The sequence below is a fragment of the Myotis davidii genome, unplaced genomic scaffold, assembly GCF_000327345.1.
Source record: "Myotis davidii unplaced genomic scaffold, ASM32734v1 scaffold147, whole genome shotgun sequence".
In the NCBI taxonomy this organism is placed as follows: domain Eukaryota; kingdom Metazoa; phylum Chordata; class Mammalia; order Chiroptera; family Vespertilionidae; genus Myotis; species Myotis davidii.
The window spans coordinates 290,684-306,356 of NW_006383010.1; positions in this window are offsets into that span (position 1 = coordinate 290,684).

The window sequence follows — 15,673 nt, forward strand, 5'->3', positions numbered from 1 at the left end:
GGTGGTGGTGGTGGGGAGGCTGGTAAAGTTATTTTAAAAAATCCATTGCACTGCCCTGGCTGGCTTGGTTCAGTGGATGGAGCGTCAGCCTGTGGACTGAAGGGTCCCAGGTTCGATTCTGACCAAGGGCACATGCCTGGGTTGCTGGCTCCATCCCCAGTAGGGGGTGTGCAGGAGGCAGCCGATCAATGATTCTCTCTCATCATTGATGTTTCTATCTCTCTCTCCTTCTCCCTTCCTCTCTGAAATCAATAAAGAAAGATATTTAAAAATTTTTTTAAAAAATCCATCGCACTAAGGAAGTACAAACCATACTAATGGTCATGAAAAGGCTTGTCAGGGACAGCTCTTTAGAAACTGTGAGATTCCCAATGGCCCCTGGAGTGAGGAAGAGGGGAGAGAAGGCAGGAAGCCAACAGCAACCAATCCAAATTCAAATGGGGAGTGAGGCAGGGAACATCAATGGGGGAAACTGAGCAGGGGAGGCCTGTGCAGACCCCAGTGTGCATACCCAACTAGAAGGGGAACCTGGCCTGGCTGGTGTGACGTGGTGGTTGAGCATCAACCTATGAACCAGGAGGTCATGGTTGGCATGTAGGAGTCAGCCAATCGATGTTTTTTTTCATCCGTGTTTCTATCTCCCTTTCCCTTCCTCTCTGAAATCAATAAAAATATTTTTAAAGGTGGGGGGGGGTTGGGAAACCTGCTCCCCAGCCCAGCAGATTATAGCCATGCAGGAATATATGTTGCCAGAAATTCCAATTTTTAAAGAGAAATATAAAAATTTTAATGTTTTATTGATTTGAGAGAGAGGAAGGAAGAGGAATAGAGAGATATAAACACTGATGAGAAAGAAACATTAATTGGCTGTTTCCTGCAAGCCCCCGCTAGGGATTGAGCCCAAAACCTGGGCCGGGAATCAAACCGGTGGCCTCTTGGTTCATGGGTCGATGCTTAGCCACTGAGCAACACTGGCCAGGTGAGAAATCGAAATTTTTGTAAAATATTCCAATTTCTAATCATGGAGATTAATTCCATTATTAAACACAATGCACCAATTAATACATCTGTGAGTGGAATGTGACCAATGGGTTGTCTGATTTCTACCCCCAGCCTCAAAGGACAGATGACAAATAGGAGATAGTCAAGGAAGAAAGATGTTCTTCCAAGCCAAGAAGTTCAAGATAATAAAAGATCCCTGGATCTATAAATGCCAAGACCCACTGGAGAGGAGTACTTGGAGGACCTAGAGCAGTGATGGCGAACCTATGACACGTGTGTCAGAGGTGACACGCGAACTCATTTTTCTGGTTGATTTTTCTTTGTTAAATGGCATTTAAATATATAGAATAAATATCAAAAATCTAAGTCTTTGTTTTACTATGGTTGCAAATATTAAAAAATTTCTATATGTGACACGGCACCAGAGTTAAGTTAGGGTTTTTCAAAATGCTGACACGCCGAGCTCAAAAGGTTCACCATCACTGACCTAGAGACTCGGAAAGTTAGCTGGATACTTGAAAAGCTACAGAACAGAGCTGTCCAATAGAAGTTCCTACAGTGATGAATAAAATACTGCATGTTTGTACCGTCTAATACAGTAGCCAATAGGTACATGTTACTGAGCACTTGAAATATAGCTAGTGCGGCTAAGGGACTGGGTTTTAAATTTTTCATTTTTAAGTAATTTAAATGTAAATAGCCACATGTAGCCAGTGGCTACCATATTGGACAGCACAGCTGTGGAAGCTGCAAATGAGTGGTCCTCGAACTTTAGGAGGCACCATAATCAACCTGCAGGGCTTGTTAAAGGACAGATTGCAGGACTCCCTCTCCTACCAGCCGGCTGAAGAGTTTCAGATTCAATGGGTATGGAGCGAGGGTTCCAGAATTTGCACTTGTACGGAAACAAGTGCCCAGGTGATTCATTGAGAGCCACTAAACTGTCACCCAACTTTCAGATTATCAGAGTGTAGTACTGGAAAGAGAAGCACTGACAGCTATATAATTACTGATTCAAACACACACACACACACACATGCACACACACACACACATGCACACACACATATTAGGTGGTCCTAGAATTGCCTCTACTACACTGAGAGGACAGGGCAGACGGAGCTCAACAAGGCCACAAACAATGTTGTTCTGTCTTGGAGAAGATGAGGTTTGCTTTTAAATCAGAGCACAGTGCATGCCCGCCTGTGTGGCCCTGCGTCTTAGTTCCACTCCAGCAGGGGACAAAAGGGAAAATCCTATATCATCATGACCAAACTAGACACCTGGTAAAATCCATTTGTCAGGAAACTTGATTCGTTGTTTTCTCGCTAGGCGTAGCATCAGCAAAGCACCTCATTTATCCTAGGAATGCACCATTACATATCAGTGCAGGTCAACTATAGCCTCCATCCCTGGAAAACACATATTTCAGGTCAAGGAAGAAAAGAGAGGCTCTTAGTCCTCCATCTAACCTTTTTCCCCCTCTCATTTAAAAAAAGCAGAAATAGTAGAATCTACTGTTGTAATATATCCAAGGAATTTCAAAGACATGACCTTTGTGTCTTCATCCTAATATGATAAATAGACCTACTCTCAGCAGAGGAATAACACCTGACAGGTTGGGAGAAGGGATGGAAGGAATCCTCCACACTGCCCACATTTTTCTTGTGTTTACTTCCTTAAAGACTTCCCAGTATTAACAGGAGCAAAGTGCTTTTATGTCATTATCTGTAGTGGCCTATTGGCATTCTTTTTATCTGAACACTAATTTTTGAACTATTTTGGATGGCTGATTTTCAAGGAAACTTACATCTCCCTGTACCCACACTCACTGATGGCCCCCTTCCACACTGACTGTAGGATTGGCCATGTCATTTGCTTCAGCCAATGGGACAATAGCAAATGACAGAATCAGAGACTTTATAAAGCTTTGGAACATTTCCAATTCTCTTCATATTGCTATGCTTTCTCAGTGACTATATGCTCAGGGCAGTTTGCTGCACAGGATGTGACGCATGGAACAGAGTCAAGTCTGCCATTGTCCCAGCTGAAGTACCAGATATGTGAGAAAATTCAGCCAGGATTAGCAGTGCTGCCTAGTGGACCTGCTACTGACCATAGATTATTTTTTAACTATATGTTTTTATTGATTCCAGAGAGGAAGGGAGAGAGAGAGATAGAAACATCAATGATGAGCGAATCATTGATTGGCTGCTTCCTGCACACCTGCTTCTGGGAATCAAATCCACAACCCAGGCATGTGCCCTGGCCGGGAATCAAACTGTGACCTCCTGGTTCATAGGTCGATGCTCAACCACTGAGCAACACCAGCCAAGCTGACCATAGATTCTTGAATGAGTTGAGCTGATTGTGGCACAAACTGGTAGGACTGCCCAGCAAACCTGTAGCCATGAAAAATAATAAATGGCTGTATTAAGGCACTGCATTTTGGGGTAATTTGTTGCACAGCTAGAGAAAGTTGAAAGAAAGAAGAAATGAAAAATCCTTATTCCTTTCAGATATCAGAAAGTCATTATCAGTCTTAGCAAATCCAGTAAATTCTTAAATAAAGTGAGAATGGTCAGTGGGAGTTTATTTTACCACATGTTCATAATCCTGGATTTTCCCCTTAAAAGAAAAAACAAGAAGAAGCATGAACAGACTGTTGAACCCCAGAGGGAAGGCAGGGCAGGAAGAGATCAACCAATGAACTTGTATACAGATATGTATAACCCCTGGAAACAGACAATGGGATGGTGAGGGCCTGGGGCGGGGGGCGGGAGGGGCAGGACAGAAGCGAGCTGGAAGAGGTTAATGGGGCGGAGGGGTGGGGAACCTATGTAATATTTTCAACAATAAACACTTAAAGAAAAAAGAATTTATGTGGGGGGTGGAATGGAAAAAAACCAAGACCTTCATTTCAGATGCCCCGCCCATGCCCTCTGCCAGCTGGCTGTTGCTTTCCATATTACGACCTCTACTCAGCTTCCCACACAAATTGGACACGTTGCCCACCAGCATCAGGCCAGCGGCGTGATAGTGTCTTAACAGAACCCCTGCTGGTGTGCTACTCTGTTCTCCGCTCAGCTGTCCCATCCTGCAGCTACCGTTCTAAAGTTACAGGACAGTTTCTAACTTTGTGCCTGTCCCAAGGCATCAGGACCCAGGCACATGATTTGTAATTTATGAGGACACCCACAGAGCTGTCACTTGCAAGGCAGGTGTTGAGAAAATGGCAAGCAGCTCTAGGAAAGAAAAGAACGCTGATCTCACTCCTGAATAATGGTGTCTAACCTAGTCATGGATAGAAAGCGTTGACATAAGCGAGCTTTAAAAATAAAGCGATGGCTCATCTTGCTGAAGGCACGCTGTCACTGCCCTGCTGAATATAACAGGATTTAAGTAATCTATGAAAAAAATCAGATTTTATTCTGAGATGGCTCATACATTCTTGAATTGTGCTTTGCAAACTCAACGATCAATTTCAGGTACCCAGTGGACAGACAGGCCTGCCAAAATTCAAACGAAATAACCCCACAGGATGTAATGGATAGTGATCTTCCAGGCTCCTTAAAACAGTACAAAATAGACACTAAGACAGATGAATTCAAATTAGATGAAAAGGAACCGGGTATATAAATTTACATACTCAGCCAACTGATACTTTAAAATTGAATAAACCATTAATCAGTAAGTTAGCTGCTTAATATTTTGAGGTAAACTAACTGAGTTTGGCTTCATTTGCATTCCAATCGATGGTAATATTTCAGAGATTAATACAGGGTGATCTGATCTTAAATTAATGTAGATGGTAGTGGAAATCTAGGAGTAAAAACATGACCGCTTCAAGGTGTTTCCAAAACACCACAAGGTGCCCATTGCAACTCTGGATGGAAAAATATTAGCAGGGAAGCAATCTGAGCTGTGAAACCAAATGATGTCATGACGAAAAGGCTCCAAGCTTTAAAGAATACTGCTTACTGATAGGCAGCTCCACTGGCCACCTTGGGTCTGAGAGTTCCAGTGGGATGTCTGTGCTACAATGCAGGTCCAGCGGCTTTACACCACGTGAAAACCACAATGAACACAGAGACTCGATTATCAGGCTCATGACTGGCTGCAACTGAAGCTTTCACATGGGCAAAACTAGAGGATTTTTTCTTCCTTTGATGAGGAAAATCAATTTGGCAGGTTTTCCCATTACCGCAACCTTAAAATCTTCCTTTCAGATGTCACCTGCATGCTGACATCGAAGCCCACATGCTTCTTATAGATTTCTATATGTTGGTTATGAATTAACAGTCAGGAAACCACGATATGACACATGCCATTGTGTCCTGCACCCTCCCACCTCCATCGAAATGATCAGGGCTGAAAAGAACAGTTAAGGAGGTTCTGGACAACCCCAAGCCACTCTTTTGGCTGCTAGCCTGGAAAATCTCCTGACAGAAAGCTTGTCTAGTGCCCTTGGCAGAGACCCACAAGACCTAGTAAAATGCCAAAGAGGAGGGAGCATGACATCAAGAGGGAAACATGCTGTAAGGCAAAAGGCCTATACCTGGCCAAAGGCCCCCTAGGGAAACCATTAGCACTGGCCTGTCGGATGATCGCAATGTCGGTATAAAGACGTGGGCGCTGCATTTCTGTTGTTGTTGATTTTTTGGTTTGGTGGTTCCATACCAAACGTAGTTCCCATTTATTTGGCTCCTTTTAACAAGTGGGAAATAGAACCCTTAACAAGTGGTAATCGAGGGATAACTCTGGGTTGTCTTTTTCCTTCTTTTCAAGAATCCAAGCTTTTATTAATCTGTATATTAGTTGGGTTTCCCATCTCTAAGGTCCCAGTCACTTCTGGGTTGGCCCTGTAGCCACATCACAGAAGAGAGAGCCTGGGAAGACAAAAGGTTCAGAAGTTCAGGTCACTAAAATAGTTGGAGATCCTCAAATATGGCACATCCAATCTCGGCTCAGCAACTGTGCTCACCAACGTGATCCCTGAACGTCCTCTGAAATTAGATTCCTCCACTGTTGCTCTCCATGTACACCTTCCCACAGCCTGGGCCGAATCTCGAAGTGTGACTTGCTAACGGGAAATGAAGGGAGGGAGGTTTGTCCAGAGCACTCAGCTGTTGGAAAATCTCTAAGATCCACTAGCAAGGAAGTATTTTAGAAAGCTCTGCATTCCAGCAGAATGCATGTTTGTGAACAAACATCAGAAGCGTCAGCTTGTGGGCGTGAATGAAGAGCAGAAGATGATGAAAACAGCCATGAGCTTGGACCAGACCTAAAATCTCTGGGGCCCATCTGCTTCAGGTTAAGGAAAAATAAATAAACAAACAAACAAAACACATGAAAAACTGAACTTCATCGTTACCGATATGATGACAACAAAACAGCTCTGATTTCTTTTTTCCAGCTCTGACTTCTTGATTTGTTGAGGAAAGGAACTGCAGGGCTCTGGTTTTATAGACCTGGGTATAAATTTAATATTGGCTAATTGTGTGAATTTTCGCAATTACTTTTTCTCTCTGAGCCTCGTTTTTCTCATCTGCAAGTGGGGTGAGGGGTGGGGAGAGAATGCTTACTGTGTGGTATTGTTGCAAGGACGAGTCAAGGTAATATATGTGAGCCACCCAGCACAATGACAATCTATTTTTATATGGATTGACTTACTGCTAAGCTGCCCCTTAGCATGGCTATGTGTGTTGATTTAATATTTATTATCCACTATGGGCTAGGTATCTTTTAAAATAAGTTCTCAAACTCCCTTCCTCCCCCCACCCCCAACAAAAATAGGGAAAAGAAATCTAACATTATTGAAACATCCCCAAGAGAATTTCTGGCTTCATCCAAGACATTGGGGGAATACATGAATGGAATAACCAAATGAATACATAAGATACATCAATAAATACGTTGGAAAGGGCAGTGAGTGCCCAAGTGTCAAAAACAAACAATCCAGATTTGCATAAGCTGATTATTTATTCACTGCAACACTCTCAATATATGACTTTTAACTTTCTCAGGCAGTAGATATTAAAGAGTGAATGAAAAAAATGAACGTGATATAAGCACGGTATAAGATATTACTTAAGTTTAAACTCTGCATCTAACCAATTGCATATCATTGAGCAGACCACTAACCCTTCCAGGTTCCAGTATTCCAGGAAGAGCATACCTGTCCTGTTTCCCACGTGGGGTAGTCATGATGGCAGGCAAGAAAATATATTTGAAGACACAATATGCACAGATATTGTCACATAAACAGGGTGTCTAAGCAATGTGTCTGTCTCGGCCATCTCGGTTTGCTTTAATACATGGTGAGCAGTATAAATTTAGTGCAGTGTAAATTTTGTTTCTACCTTAAAATGGGCTACCCAAAAACTGCCTCTCTATCCCCTTAACCCCGTGTTCCTTTTTCCATAGTATTTACCACCGTTTGGCATAGAATAGTTGTGTGTTTGCTGATTGCCTGTCTCCACCACCCGGAATGTTATCTCCTCCAGAGGAGGCATTTTGCTTGGCGCTTGCAACGGGGCCTGGCTCCATCGTGTGTTCTCAGTGAATATTTGTTGAATGAATGAGTAGAAATCGGAGAGGAGCGTGGGTACCACGAAAGATTAGCAACCAAGTGTCTGCAGACTTGTCCTTGGTGGTGGCTGCTGCCTGTGTGGACTGTGAGTTATGGCGCCGCTGAGGTACAAGCTAACTCCATGTTCCCAATTCGATTCCCATTTCAGTTGCTCTGAACCTTTCAAATCCTAAATCACATAAGGCACCTCGGAGGATGACACTGTTGCAGGGGATGGTAGAGCAGGTGTCTTCGCTCTCCTCTGACAGGTCTCGGCGAGGCCTTTATAGCTCCCACTCCAGTGGGAGCACTCGACCCTCCTTCAGGCACTCAAAACTCTGAAACTCTTTGGGAGACAATTTCTCACTCTTGCCAAGTCCCAGCCACCCAGCTGGGTGGCCAAAAGGCAATACATTTGATCCACAAAGAGCAGTGGGGTTTGTTGGAATGTCTCCCATTACCGAGAGTCAAACACAAAATCAAATTGACTAAATCCTTCTGGAATTCCGTAAGGCAGCAAGTTCCCCGACTCCCAACTCAACCACATTTGCTGTCTTTTATGGCCACAGAATGTCAACTCTTTAACACCTCACAAGGGGTGCCCGGGAGTTTGACAAGGACAGGGGAAAGCGCTGTATATTAAAACAAAAATGGAACACAATTAGTGAATATTTTTGCTTGGGTTATATAAACTTAAAATAGCCTATTATGGATGAATGTGGTAATATCATATGTCTTTAATTTAGCTTTCTGGTCACTTTAGATTCTGAACATTCCTGTAGGCTTGTCACATTATAGAAATAGGATGTATTAATTAGAATGCAACTTACTTAAATATGAAGCAAATGGGCACGCAATGTAGGAAACACCTTTAGATTTTTAAATATTTTTCTCCTCTTCCATAGTTTAAAATTAAACCCTCCTCCATCTTCACACCAACACACAACTCCGTTTTTTAAAAAGTGTTTTCCTTACCCACAGTTTTTAACACTCTGAAATAGCAACTGTTGCATTCAAGAGAAAATTCTTTAAATGGAAAGTGCTTTGTCCTGCCCAGGGCAGACAAAGTTATATTAAAATTGCAGTTGGCTCTCACCAGGTCTGTGATTTGGGGCAAAATGTCCTTCACTATTCCGTGCGGCTCCCTCCCCACCTTCCTTGTCTCTGCCTTCCTGTCTCCTCCCCCAGGCAGGGACCAGGGCTGTGATGGTGACACTTGTCAGCAGTGAGTGGATGTGAACTAGTGGGTGAATGCCAGCACCGCCAGGGCACTGCCCACCAGCAGGAGGAGGCAGGGCAAGTGTGAGCTTAGTGATGGCTTTGCCAGATGAGTCCATTCAAAGATGGATTTGCTGCTTTGATTGAGTTATTTGAATTGAATTCAATCTGGATCTTTAATTGTGGTTAAAATATCTTTAAAATAGTATGCTGTAATATAACACTGAAATGAAAAGTACTGTGCATGCCAAAGCATGGAAGTAAAGGTATGGGATGTTTATTTATGGAAAATGCAGCAAGTATTTGTCACTGGGGGCACAAGTGAATTCATGTTTTCTTAGAAAGACCAAAAATGACAGAAAACACAAAAGAAAAATTTATGTTGGACTTCAAGATTTAAAGCTTCTCCTCTTTAAGAGTCAGGATTAAAAAATAAGATGTTAAGCCATATATTTGAGATGATATATTTGCTATATGTAATATATATGTAATATATGTAACATATATATAATGTCATATGTAATACCTTTTATATATTTATTCAAAATATTTAAATAGAGAAAAGCAGATATACAGAAGGCTAATTAGACATTAGGAAAATACAAATTAAAACCACAATAAGATACAACTACATACATATTAGAATGACTAAAATTAAAAATTCTGGCCATACTGCATTTCAGCAAAGAGACAGGACCACTGAAACTCTCCTAAACTGCTGCTGGGGGTGTAAAATGGCACAACCATTTTGGAAACTTCTTGGCATTTTCTTAAAAAGTGAAACTTATGTCCCAGGCATCCCACTTCCTGATATTTACCCCAACCTCTGCCTCACTTTCTGTACTCTCAGATTTCCTCTGTTCCCATCAGATTTCTTAAGAATGTAGTCCCTTTGTACAGGACACTGGTGATTTAAATCACTTGGTCATAATTCTGGTTTTCTGAATTGAAGAATGTGTTTGACATGGCGAGGAGGCCTGACGGCATCTTGGTTCAAGCACCGACAGACTGAAATGTCTTCTGTGCCTCTGTCGCCTCTCTCCGGGGATCTGCAACTGGCCATCATGAACACCTGGTTGGTGGTCAGCCGCTCACTCAGAAGCAAGGCCATGTACATGCAACACTAATTGGATTTGTTCATCCTTATGCTATGCCCAGAGTCCACAGTGTTTTTCCAAATTGCAACTGGATACTTTATATATACAAAATTCTTTTATATAATTGAAGTAGCTCTTTAACAGGGGTACCCATACTTGGTGGAAGTCAATTTACCCCAATCTTACAGGACTCCCCCACCCCCCACCCCCCACCACTGAAGGCCTTTGAGCCAAATGGGCGGCTCAATTTCAAGTTGAAAAACCCAAACAAACATGAGCGTGACTAGAAGAGTCACACTGTACATGTGCACAAAGACACAATAGGTTTACATGAAGGTTTACATGTTGTAAGTCCTGTTTTATTTTCATGGATAAACCCTAAGTTTTCTGGAGAGCCTGGATGCTCAGATTTTACAATCCTGCCTTTCCCATTAGTTCCACTTACCAGGCGGGTGGGTTGTGTCACCCATTTAAAATGGACTGTCTGAGACCTTCCCCCAATGTCAGTATTTTTTAGAGGAAAGTTGTGCTTATATCCACTGTGCTTTATTTAACTGCATCGCAGCTTTTTCCATAGCTTGGTTTTCCTAAAGTAGAGTGAGAATGACAGAAACCATTTTAAAGAGTACAGTGATGTTCACAGTAATTTATTTATCTCCACAGTACTTACCACATTGTCATGTTCATCTTGTTAAGCCAACCAAATTAGTCAGATTAGTACCAATAATAATAAATCGTGCCTCAAATAGTTATCTCCTCATTTAAAAACCTTCCTCCAAAAAAGAAAAACTTGCTTTAGTAATAATCCTATCAACAAAAAGACACTCAGAGCACAGTCTTTCTCAAGAGCATTTTGAGAGTGTGTATTTTGTTTTGTTATTTTGAATTATGATTTTTTTTTAATCTTTCTTGTTGAGAGTGGCTTGCCTGCACTGGAAATGTCAAGGAGAGGCTTCTCTCTATGTTCGCCAGAGCAGGATGGCCAGTACCCGGCTCTCCTGACATCCAGAGAGCAACTGGCCTGGACAACTTATGGATTAACCAGTTAAGCTTGCAGTTGCTGCTCTGCCTGTATTTTTTTTTTTTAAGACCCAGGAAATACTGACATCATTGTGGAAGTATAGAATTTAATTTCGCCAATAAATCAAATTGGGCTCAAGCTGTTAGTAACACGGTCACATTTACAGAGTGAGGCAGAGACTCAACGACTCAATGACCTGATAACAAGATATAAAGCTTTTCACCTCCATGCCCCTGGTTTTAAGCAGGGCAGGCTTGGCACAGGAGAGGCCGAAGCTGCTCACATCACTGGCAAAGACCCTGCGGGCCCAGTGCCAGGGGCCACGCTCAGATAATCAGGCTGATAAGGATCCACTTGGGCAGAACCAAGACAACAGGTCGTGTTGTGTATTCATAAACAAGCCAAAGGTCATAGATCTGGGTGTGGTCAATAGAGATGCAAAGGGGCAGGGTGTAGAAGTTTTTTGTTGTGTGTTTTTTAATCCTCACCCAAGGAAATGTATTTTATTGCATTGAGAGACGAGAGAGAGAGAGAGAGAGAGAGAGAGAGAGAGAGAGAGAGAGAGTGATTGGTTGCAACCAGGGCCCAAGGTGTAGAGGTTTTGAAGGAAAAAGAATGCTCACCCTATGGCATGGCAGAGAGGATGGCTGTTCCCACACTGGAAAGTGCTATTTGGTTTCTTCTTTGACAACATGAGTTAGTGATAAATGTCTAGACAGAGGTATTACCAGGTGTGATTGTAAATTTTATGTGTGAACTCAGCTAGACTATGGTACTTAGATAGCTGGTCAGTTGCTATGAAGGTTTTTTTAAAGATGAGATTGATATTTAAATTAGTAGACTTTGAGCAAAACAGGTTACCCTCCATAATGTGGGTGGTTCTCATCCAATCAGTTGAAGGTCTTAAGAGAAAAAGACTGTGATCCCCCAAAAAAGAACAAGGAATTCTGCCAGCAGATGACTTTTGGACCACAAGACTAAGTCTCTGCTAGATCTCCAAGCTGCTGGGCTGCTCTGCAGATTTTGGATTTACCAGCCTCCACAATTCCCTAAAATAAATCTCTAAGATATAGATATTTAGATCACATGTTTACTCTGTGTCCTTTCCGCTTTTGGCCTCTTCCTCCCTTGCTCAGACCTTACCTTACCTCACTTTGTTTGGTTGAAAACACAAAGATGTTTGAGATGAGAGAATCACATGACAAGAATCATAGTCCAGTAAGTTAACTCAGGTAGCAATATGGTGTCTAGGCTGGAAAAAGATTGGAACAATTAAAATAATAATGCCTGTAGACCATGCTGTTCAATATGGTAGCCACTAGCCACATGTGGCTATTTAAATTAACTAAAATTATGTAAAACTAAACAGTCACTTTCTTAGTTGCAGTAGCTAACTGTTCCAGTGTTCAGTAGCCACACAGAACTACACAGTGGCTACCATTTTGGAAGGTGTAGATTAGAGAACATTTCTATCATCATGGAAAGTTCTGTGGGAGAGGGCTGGTATAGCGATAGCAGGCAGCCTTCCACTCTGGCTATGGCAGTGGCAATGGACAAACAAGAGAAAGTCATTTTCATTAAGCGTTCAGTATGTGCTCAGTAGTGCACTGTTAGCTTGTCATCTTGGGTCGTCCGTGCTCTACAGGACATAGTTATCCCCATGCCCACTGAAGAGAAAACAGTGTCAGCGAAGTTTCTTGCTCAAGGACAACAACCAGGCAGTCATGGAGTTGAGATAGAAATCCAGGCAGTTTTAACTCCAAAAGCTCCCCTGGACATAAACAAATGTCCTCACCACACCTGGAAAGAGAATGTTTTACTAGTAAACTACTGATTGGAATCCTAAAGCCATTACACTCCATTTATGGGATTTCTCATTAGCACGCACCTTCCTGCCTCCCTATAACTGTGGCATAAAAAGCACTCCACAAGTCCCTGACCTTTGGAATTCTGGCTACAATTTGCTGTCTTTCCACTTCTCGTGTTCTCCCAAACCTGCTGGAGTGGAGTCGTAGTCCATTGGGGCTGCTATAACAAAACGCCATGCGCTGTGTGACTCTTAAACGACAGGAGTGTATTTCTCACAGCTCTGGAGGCTGGGAAGTCCAGGATTAAGGCACCAGCATGGTCACGTTCCAGTGAGAGCTCTCTTTCTGGTTCTTCCTTGCTGTGTCCTCACATGGTGGAAGGGGCTAGGGATCCCTCTGCAACCTCATTTATAAGGCAGTAATTGCCCTCATGAGGACTTCACGCTCATGACTTAAGCACCTCTCACAGGCCTCAACTTCCAATACCATCGTGTTTAGGGGGTTAGAATTTCAAAGTGTGGATTTGGGGAGAACACAAACATTCAGACTGTGGCTATAGGTTAGGTCAGTATCAGCTGTTACAATAATCAAAACCCCCACATTTAACTACCCAACTCTACATAGCCAATCTAGCACAGCTAAGTGTGGGAACTATGTGCTAACGTTCTGTGACAAGAAAAGGAGCTCGTACCAGAATGTAAAAGTCCACGCTCCTTCTATCACTGAAAAAGTCTTGCTGAGGAAAAGAAAAATGGCTGAACTAACCAAGGCCCTTAGTGATACAATTGATTTACATTCTGGTGCAAGCTCTTTCCATTGCCTCAGACTGAGAACAAATTGGTTTTTGACTGGGACTGGCCAATGGATTATAAAGGGCTTTGGCTTCATGGATTTCTGATTTTTTAAGGCTTTATTTTTCTTCCAAAGGCCATGATTCTATGGCCATTACCAATGCTCTCCATAGATCAAAATCCACTAGTAATTAATCTCTCAAATTCCTAAAAATTGCTCATAATTTCTCTCTGTCCTGCCCTCTGTTTTCACTTCTTCCAAACGTATAAAATCTGTGCGCATCCCTACAGAGCTTCCCTTTCTTTCAAACGACATGTCCTTGCTCCCTCCGATGATAGCATTGCTCTTGAGATTACATCCACCTCCTAGTAAGTCCTGCAGCAACTAGATTTATAAATGATTGCCTTTTTTCTTGAATATCATGTCTCTAACTTCTCTCCAAATTTCCACCCATGCTCAGATTCCTTCATCCTAAAAGCCCCACACCAACCCCATCTGAGCCAAAAGTTAACACTATAATTCTACCTCCCTTTCCAACTAGATTTCACTTCCCAACTTCTTAGTCAAACTCCATCCACCACTCTACTGAAAATGACACCTTGTAAAGATAATTTTTGCATCTCACTTGTAAAAAAAAAAAAAAAAGTTAAGGCTCAAAGACATTAAGTAACTTCAAGGTGGCACAGCTACCAAGTTTTGAACTCAAATCTATATGACTTCTTTTCACATCCCGTTCTGTTTGCTCACTCATTGACACTTCCTGATAGTTCTTGATTTTGGAGTCCCTATGTCCGCTGAGGGATCCGCTCTCTGCCCTTCCTCTGTTGGTGGCCCATGATTGCTGCCTTCCGGGCAGATTCACCAGCAGAATGCCTCGGGGAGTCTGCTCCTAAATTGCTACACATTAGGTGGGCTTCCTGTGAGGCACAGGCATATGCCCATCCACCAGAAGCATGTTCTAAGGGAGGAAAGGCTGCCTGAACTCTTGTGTGTAGCCGGACTCTGAACCATGCAATAGTCCCCAATAGAAAGTCAGGAAAGCAGAGGGGAGCACATGGGCAGGCTTTCCACACCCTGAAGGGAATGCAGAGAGAGAAACCCAGACCAGGAAAAATGAGAAGCAAGGACAGAAGGAGAGAAAGGCAACCCCAGATACCATCCGAAGAATTCAGCTTTCTGAAGAGAGCAGTGACCCTCTAACCACACTCGGTGGGAAGCTGGCTCGCTCCCCAGAACAGGCCGTTGGGTATGGGCAGTAGCCCTGCACTTGGGGAAGAATGTTTTTCTCACACACAGCTGCAGCATACCAAGCTCCCAGCTTGCCCTCAGCCTACAAAATGGTCTCATTGTCCTCCATGCTCTCAATTCTCAAAAATGCCTGCTTATCCCTCCCTGAGAACATGTTTACCTTTAATGGTGCTTTCTATCCCCAAAGAGGTAACTACAGTGAAACCCTCAGACATTTTCCTGACCAGCGACAGGACATTGGGGGCATCAAACCAGCTGGCCAGACAGTTGTCTTCTTCCCTAGAGATAAGGCCTGGTTAAGGGTGTGGCCCAGGATTCCCCCATTCCACGTTGCACCCCATTCATCCATGAACTTATGTGCCCTTCCTTGATGCCACTTGCTTTCCTCTTGTAGCTAAAGTTCCATCTTCCCAGGCCTGGGGAGGAGAGAGTGGAGACGCCATCACTACGGCGATTTGGCTGCTCCCATGAAAGCCGTTACGCCTGATCCAGAGCTTTGTGGCACCCATTTCCCCCACTTATGTGAAGAGGCTGTCAAAAAGCTTCTCTTAGCGCGGCAGTGTTGGGTTACCAACAGCTGGGAGCTGTTCTCTGCAGCCAGATTCCAGGCTTATGGGCGACTACGGGTTAAATGTCTGGGTTGCCTATGGGTGGCTGCAATGTAACCCAGGCCTCCTGGAGACACAATACCTTGAACTAGAGGATGGCTCTCATGGTGAGAATTACAGAAGCTGGCAAGATGGCACAAAGAGATATTTCAGGGCGGGCAGGCTTTCCAGCACCCAAAATAACCACCAGTAGGAGACTGCCACAGAAGGTCAAGGCACCGCTGCTCTGTCAGCATGAGCCCTTTGAATCATCTCAACACTTTCCATTTAGCCAAGCTCATTCCCTCCCTCCCCGCACCCCCCACCCC